An 8642-nucleotide genomic window follows, 5' to 3' on the forward strand; every position below is an offset into this window, starting at 1 on the left:
ATTTTCTTGAGAATGACACATTGTAAGTTGATCTTAATCTCTTTGTTTTCCCAGAATTTTTACTAGCTGGGTTTATTTCAGTACCCACTCTACCCTCCACTTGGCCATATCTCAAGAACTATTGATAAATTATTAAACTCTGATGCAAATCCAAGTGCCAGGATCAACCATTTTGTTGTTGTTGTTAGGTGCCAGTGAGTCGGAACCTCTATGTACAACAGAAAGAAACACTGTCCAATTCTGCTTTAGCCTCACAATCTTGCTAAATCTGAACCCATTAGATAGTGCGTTAGTCAGTGCCCAATCACAAGAAGATTCAACAGTTATTTTGACAGAGCAAACCTAATAGGCCAAGTTATTAACTAGTTATAAATAACTATTAACTGGAAAGAGAAAAGACTTTTTACCTTGAAGGTAACAATCACAGGAAGCAGCCACCATCACTTGGGCTGGTCAAACAAAAGGAAGAGATTCCCATTATTAAACATCAAAACATATAAGAAATGCCTCATGAAGCTGAAACTTGGGCTTCTGAGGAGGGGATCTTTGTAAGCAAGACTATTTTTCTGAGTTCAGAGGAAGGATGCTAGGAACTGGGCTTCTGAGCTCTAATGAGGGTCCTTCAAGGGGTTGGTGATGGAGTCTTTAATGAGGATGTGATGAGGCTGATTCCACCAGTGCTGGAAAAACTACAAGGTGGGGCTAGTTGCTGATCAAGGAATAAACTTGCCCTGACAAGGTGCAGAAGTTGGTGTGACACCATTAGAACTGGAAGGCATAGAAAAGACGAAAGTCCATAGGAAGTAGACAGGAAAAAGCAGGTTCCTTCCTCTTCTAGCCATACATGTCTACCACAGTGCCCCCTATTGCAAGTCTGATAAAGGGTCGGTTGGCAAAGCAGAAATGTAGTTTACGGAGTTCCAGTCCCAGCATCACAAAGTTTGGTATAGAAGAATGGGTTTAAAGCTTAGAGACAAGAGTTTAACAACAGAAATTTTGTTCTGTCCCCCCGCATGTTGCTGCTGGTGGTCTGTGTGTGAGAGGGTGATGTGCTTGTCTGAGAAGCCAAAACATAATGGTTAAGAGAGTAGACTCTGGAGCAATTTGATTGTATTTAAGTCTGGCTTTGTCCCTTTCTAGCTGGGTGATCTTGGGCAAGTTCCTGAATCTCTCTGTGTTTCCTCGTCTCAGTTTCCTCATCTATAAAACTTGACTAGTAACATTAATACCATGTGGGTGGTGATGAGGAAGCAGTGATAGAATTCTCTCCTTCCATATGGGAGACCCTGGTTTGATTCACTGACAATGCATTTCTTGTACAGACCCCACCTATCTGTCAGTAGCGGTGTGCATGCTGCTATGATGCCTAGCAAGTTTGGCAGAACTGACAGACCGAAGTCTTATTCCAGGAATACAATGGAAGACCTGACAATATACTTCTGAAAATCAGCCAGGGAAAAGCCTATGAATCACAATGGTGAGATTAGCAACTGACCATGGAGGTAACACAGGACAAAGTAGCATTTCATTCTGTTGTTTGTTGGGTCACCAAGAGTCAGAGGTCTACTCAACAGCAGCTACAAGAAGGTGGTGATGAGGATTCAGGACGTTAACTCTTGTCAAACATTTAGAGCCGTGTTTGCCTGCTGGAAGGTGCCTAGTCAATGCTAGCAGTTATTGTCTCCCCAGAAGAGTCCAAATCGGTTACCCCATTGCTTGAATTCTTACAGAGCTGGATGCTCACAGCCACATCTTCCTGTCTCAACCATGAGCCTCGTGGCTAAATGCTACCAGTTGCTTTTCTGAGCCTTTCTGTCTATCAGTTAAGCCCTTTCTGTCTATCAGTTAATGCTCTTCTGAGCCTTTCTTTCTATCAGTTAAGCCCTTTCCCTCTTCCAAGATCAGAGAGGTAACAAAATTCTAACTTTAAAATGACAGAGACTTAAAGGGCACATGTTAGAAGATGCTGAATACAGTGAGAGAAAATGTGGAACAAAACTTAAAATTATATAAAAAAGACTAGGCTTACTGATCAGAAAGAGACTGGAAAAAAACCAAGATTATGATCCTCAACTACTCTTCAGGTCTGAAAAGGAACTCACCTTTGTGGCCCAATTTTAAGCCAAGCAGTAGATGTTGTTGTTAAGTGCCATCGAGTCCTGGGCTAACATCACAATTGTTGCCACGCTTCAGCCCACTGATGCTGAGACTTTGCCAATCCATCTCGCTGGGGGTCTTCCTCTTTTCCTCTGACCTTCCACCTTACCAATATTTTATTGTTGTTAAGTGTCGTTGAGTTGGTTCTGACTATAGCAACCCTATGTACAACAGGATGAAACAAGATGGCCTGGTCTTGTGCCATCTTCACAATTGCTTCTACACTTGAGCCCATTATTGCTACCACTATGCCAATCCATCTTTTTCTATATTCTTTCACTTTACCAAGCATGGTGTCCTTTTCCAAGGAGTGATCCCTGTTGATGATATGTTCGAAGTATGAGAGATGAAGTCTGGCCATCCTAGCTTCTAAGGAGCATTCTGGTTGTACTTTTCCAACACAGATTTGTTTGCTCTTCTGGAACTCCATGATACCTTTAATATTCTTCTTCAACACCGTAACTCAAATACATTGATTCTTTACGGTCTTCCTTAGTCACTGTCCAACTTTCACATGCATATGAGGTTATTGAAAATACCATGGTTTGGGTCAGGTGCAACTTAGTCTTCCAACTGACAGTTTTGCACTTCTTTGCTCTAAAGAGGTCTGGTGCTGCAGATTTGCGTAATGTAATACATTGCTTGAGGTCTTGACTTCTTCCATGAGTGTTGATTGTGGATCCAAGTAAAATGAAGTCTCTGGCAACTTCAATCTTTTCTCCATTTATCATGATGTTATTTATTGGTTTAGTGGTGAGATTTTTTTCTTTACATTAAGGTGCAACCATCCTGAAGGCTGTGGTTTTTTTTTTTTTTAATCTTCATTAGTATTTTAAGTTCTCTTCACTTTCAGCAAGCAAGGTCGTATCATCTGTACATCACAGGTATTCATCCAATCCTGATGCCATAGTTTTCTTCATATAATCCAGCTTCTCAGGTTATTTGCTCAGCATACAGATTGAGTAAGTATGGTGAAATAATGCAATCCCGGTGCATACCATTCCAGATTTGTTTGTTGAAAGATTTCAATTTGTGATCCATCAATTCCTAAATCTTTGTTCTTTGCCAATGCCTTCAGCGCACCTTGGATTTTGTCCTTCAATATCATTGGCTCTTGATCATATACTACCTCTTGAAATTATTGAACATTGACCATTTCTTTTTGGTACATTTCATATTTTCTGCATCATCCAATGCTTTGTCCATAGAATCCTTCAATATTGAAGTTGAAGCTTGAACTTTTTTTTCAGTTCCCTCAGCTTGAGAAATATGGAGTGTGTGCTTCCCTTTTGGTGTTCTAACTCTAAGTCTTTCCACATTTCAGTATAATATTTGACTTTGTCTTCTCAAGCTGCCCTTTGAAATTTTATGTTCAGCTCTTTTGCCTTCTTATTTCTTCTGTTTATTTTAGCATCTCTATGTTGGAAAGCAAGTTTCAGTTTCTCTTCTGATATTCATTTTGGTCATCTCCTTCTTTCTTGTCTTCTTAATGACCTTTTACTTTATTCCTGTATGATGTTTTTGATGTTACCCCACAACTCTTCCAGTCTTCGGTCAACAGTGTCTAATACATCAAATTTGTTCTTGAGATGTCAGGCAGGTTATATTCAAAGTCATATTTTGGCTCTCATGGACTTGGTTTAAGGTTTCTTCAGCTTCAGCCTGATTTTGCATATTGATGGTCGGCTTCACAGTTTGCCCCTGCCTTGTTTTGGCTGATGACATGGAGCTTTTCCACCATCTCTTACCACAAATGTAGTCAATTTGATTTCTGTATATTCCGTCTGGAAAGGTCCATGTGTGTAGTCCTGTGCTGTTTAAAAATGGTATTTGCAATGAATATGTCATTGGTCTTCCAAACTTCTACCACTTGGTCTCCAGCATCATTTCTATTACCATCATCTGTAAATTTTTACTAAGGCCATGCTTTCCAACTACTGATTCTTCCTCTTTATTTCCAAACTTTGCATTCCAATCATCAGTAAGTATCAATACATTCTGATTGCATGTTTGATCATTTCAGACTAAAGAAGTTGGTAGAACTCTTGAATTTCATTGTCACTTGCTTTAGTGGCTGGTTGTGTATATTTGAATAACAGTAGCACTAACTGGTCTTCTTTGCAGGCATACAGATATTATCCTGTCACAGACAGCATTATACTTCAAGACAGATCTTGCAATGTTCTGTTTTTTTTTAAAGCTTTTATTGTGAATTAAGTAATAGTTTATATGGGAGACCATCGATTTTGCAAGTGATAGTTTACATGGGAGACCATCGGTTTTGCACTCATCCTATCATATTTTGTTTCATTGCAATGATTACAATCCCCTGCATGCATCACCATGTAACAGTATTTGCTTTTATTTCCCCCTCCCTTTTTTTGATGTACACAAAAATACGCCAGAATATATAATCATTTAAACAACCAAAGAGGACGTTCTGCAAGCCAATCTCCTGACTGCCAGCACAAAGCCTTTCTCTTTCCATCAGTCTAGAGTCCTCAGCTGCTCTGTTTCTTACAGGGTCCCGCACTTTGCTTTTCTCTCTTGACGCTTCCAGGGATCTGCACTCCTGGACTGCAAAATCAGCCACTCCCCTCCTTTTGTTACAAAATATTTACATTTATCTTTCCAACACTCACTGTCAGACCTGATAGCAATCCTTCCCTATTGAACCACAGGAGTCGTATCCCCCTTACCTTTTATCAACCCCATCCAGACAGGTTGGAAACAACTCAGTGGAGATTTTACCCTCTGGAACTAGGTTCCCTATTGAAAGCTTGTAAGCCAGTCACTTCTTGCCTTTGTAGCCCCCCACCCCCACACCCTATTTTGGGTAGCCCATGTCTAAGTTCCCCATCTTTGTGGATCCTGTGTACCAAAGGAAGATAAGTTTTAGTCTCACTTATTTTTGGACATGCTATCAGGAGGACCAGTCCCTGGAGAAGGACATCATGCTTGGTAAAGTGGACTGACAGAGAAAAAGAGGAAGACCCCTAATTAGATGGAGTGGCACAGTGGCAGCAGGAATGGGCTCAAACATAGCAAGGATCTAAGGATGGCGCAAGGCTGGGCAATGTTCCATTCCGTTGTGCACAAGGTAGCTGTGAGTTAAACCCAACTGGACTGGCTCCTATCAACACATTTTGTTTTGCAAATATCACATTTTACCTCCATAGCGTATTCCTATTAGTTTCAATATGAAATGAAAAGTTCAAAATTCCCCTCCTCCACGCAGGCACGTTCCATTCAAGGTGGAACATTCCGGCTTGTGTGGCTGCCCCCCTGTCCCTCCTCTCAACTCACTGCAGGGGGCCGCCGCACCCAGAGGAGCGCAGAGGCAGCAAATCCACAGTCAACTCAAGGGGAAGGGAAGGGCCCCCAGCAGTCCGCTCTGGACCCTGCCCCTCCCTTGCAGGCTGCCTCTGGGTGGACTTAGTCATCATCTATAAAGGGACGAGAGTTTGCGAATTCGCTGGAGACAGTTCATAGGCGTTCTGGGTGGTCATGCAGGTCCCGGAGCCACCTACTCCACCACTTTCGGCTCCTCTGGCCCGCGCCCTGCAGGGGAGAGGGGAAGGCTCTGGAGGGCAGCTGGGATCCTGGCTCATGTTTGTGGACTGACCCTCTGCATGAAAAGGTAACAGGCGCCCAAGCGCCAGAACTGCTCCTTCCCCTCTTCTGCGCGGCTCCTCTGGTTCTGAAAGGCAGCCTGACTCCAGAGTTCTCTCACTAGCCCACAAGGTGATCCAGAGATGGCAGCGAGGCCTGTCCTCCCTCCAACTTGCTGGATTTCCTTGGACGGGGATATCACTGCTTTCTTTCTTCCAGGAAATGTGTCTAGTCGTCACTGACTCATCCCACACTTTTCAAGTCTGTTTTGAATCAGAGATGTCAATGTGGTTGCCAAATCTAGGAGACAGACCCCAAGGACCACTCTCTCACAAGAGTGCGAGAATCAGAGAATATATATTCCAAGGCAGTGGTCTTCTGGAAGCTTGATTTTAAGTGTTCCTTATAGGAGCTCCTGGAGTCCTGGTGTGGCGCTGTGGTTAATGCACCAGACTGCAAAATTGTTTGAATTGCAAAGTTGGCGGTTCAAGCGCACTAGCGTTTCCTTGGAAACCCTATACAGGGTCGCTATGGGTCGGAACCGACTCGATGGCACATAACAACAACAACAACAAGTTATCAGCAGATGGAGCCAGGTAGGACAGAGCCACTCAAGGCTGCTGTGGGAACCACAGGGACACTATATAGAGGGCACAAGTTTTTGTAGGTAGAAATGCCTAATCTACTTCTTCTATGCGAGATGCATCCTCATCACCCTCGAGGGGTTGGGATCTCATCTGGAACAGTAGCACTGGGTTCCTCAGCTGACATTTCATCTTCATCAATGCCGAAGCCCAGCTTCATCATGTGGTAGATACAGTTGGAGTGGGTCTGGAGATCCTCAAGGGAGAAGACAGAAGAGAGCGGTACAGTTTCAAAGAGCAGGACCACCACGTCCTTGACAGCTTTGTCATTTTTGTCTGCTTTAGCCTTCTGCCTCAGTGTCTCTATGAAGGAGTGATCTGGATTAATCTCCAGGTGCTTTTTGGACATCATGTAGCCCATTGTAGAGTTGTCCCAAAGTGCCTGGTCTTTCACAATCCTTGCCATAATGGCTGTCCAGCCATATGTACTAGTCACATCGAAGTAGCCCGTTGGAGATTGTCACTTTCTCAACCTTCTTATCCAAGATTTCCTTCATGAGCTTGCAGAGGTTCTCAAACTTGGCCTTGCTCTCTTCCGTTTTCTTCTGCTCCTCTTCATCCTCTGGTAGTTCTAGGCCTTCATTGAAAACTGAGGCCAGGCTCTCGCCATCAAATTCTTATTCTGGTGGTGGCGGCGGGGTCTGTTCTTCATTAAGAAGAGTCTGAATCAGCTGATCCTTGAGAGTTGCCATACTGCTTTTGGAACAGGATGGAGTCAGGAGTAAACGTTGGGCAGGCAAGTGGCAGCAGTGAGTGGTGAAGTCTGGACTCCGCAGCAACAGCTCCAAGACTGTAATTGATTTCTTTTCTTTCTTTTTTTTTAATGTTTTAATGTGAATTATGTGATAGTTTACATGGGAGAACATTAGTTTTACATTCATCCTATCGTATATTGTTTCATTGCTATGGTTACAATCCCCTCCATGCATTATAATTGATTTCTTGATTGACAAAAAACAAACTATGAGAAGGAAACATTAATATCATTTTTTAAAAACAAATAGCAGCTTTATGGAAGTACAGTTGTTGTTAGGTGCTGTTGAGTCGGTTCCAACTTGTGGTGATGCTGCAGAACGAACAAAAGACTGTCCAGTCCTGCACCATCCTCACAACTGATACACATGAGCCCATAGATGCTGTTACTGTGCTGGCTCTTCTCATTGGGGGTTTTCCTTGTTTAGCTAACCCTTCACTTTACCAAGAAAATCACAAATGAACAAATGTAATGTAGGAGCGCAATGGAAAGATTCAATGTGTACATTTTGATATATTTTGATATTAGCTGTTGATTTTAGCTGCTGTCTTACAAAGACCCCATGCACAGCAGAATGAAACATTGCCCGCTCTAGCACAAACCCTGTAATCTACTTTTGTGGAATGGACTATTACGATTTGCAGGGTTTTCATTGGTTAATTTTGGGAAGTAGATTTGCAAGCCCTTCTTGTTATAGTTCATCATAGTCTAGAAGCTCTGCTGAAACCCGTTCAGTATCAGAGCAACATGCAAACTCCACTGATAACAGGTGGCTGCTCAGGTGGCACTGGCTAGGAATTGGACCCGGGTCTCCCACATGAAAGGAGAGAATTCTACCACTGATCTAACATTGCCCCCCAAGACATGTATATATCCACAGACCATCATCACAATTGAAATAATGGAATTATCCAGCACTGCAAGGCTTTCTTTTACCTCTTCACTGTGCCTCCAACCTCAGCACTAGGTAAGCACTGATCTACTTTCTGTTATAACAACATGAGATTGAAAATGACCTGAGAGATCAAGAGCTTTGATCATTGTTCAGCATGCCTGAGCATGAGGCATTTGGGAATTTCTGTGGGACCAACTCAGGAAGGAAGCTGAAGTCACATCTAGGGGTCAGGCTCACTGGGAAAGCGGATGGAAATCAAGCTGGGCTCTGATGACAGCTGTGTAATTCAAGGCACAGATTCCAAGTATGTGGCAAGTTCAGATGAGTGTCAGGTAAATGTTAGAATCAGAGCAGCCTGAGGTTTTGTCCTGGTGGCATTGTAGGATAAGTACTTGACTGCTAGCCTCAAACCCACCAGCTGTTTGCTGGGAGAAAGATGAGGCTTTCTGCTTCCATAAAGATTTATAACCTTGGAAATCCTATACAGGGTTGCTATGAGTCAAAATAGATCCACTGTGCTTGGCTGTCTTTTGAACCTTGTTTTCCCTTGCATACCATTGTAAAATAGACACTTGAAGGG

General features: G+C 42.8%; 1 pseudogene; it reads right to left on the reverse strand.

Annotated features, from left to right (window-relative positions):
* Positions 1 to 6446: 6446 nt before the first annotated feature.
* LOC102824238 overlaps positions 6447 to 8642 on the reverse strand; it is a 187508-nt pseudogene continuing 185312 nt past the window's right edge.

This window comes from Chrysochloris asiatica, unplaced genomic scaffold, assembly GCF_000296735.1.
Source record: "Chrysochloris asiatica unplaced genomic scaffold, ChrAsi1.0 scaffold00115, whole genome shotgun sequence".
NCBI classification, from domain to species: Eukaryota; Metazoa; Chordata; class Mammalia; order Afrosoricida; family Chrysochloridae; genus Chrysochloris; species Chrysochloris asiatica.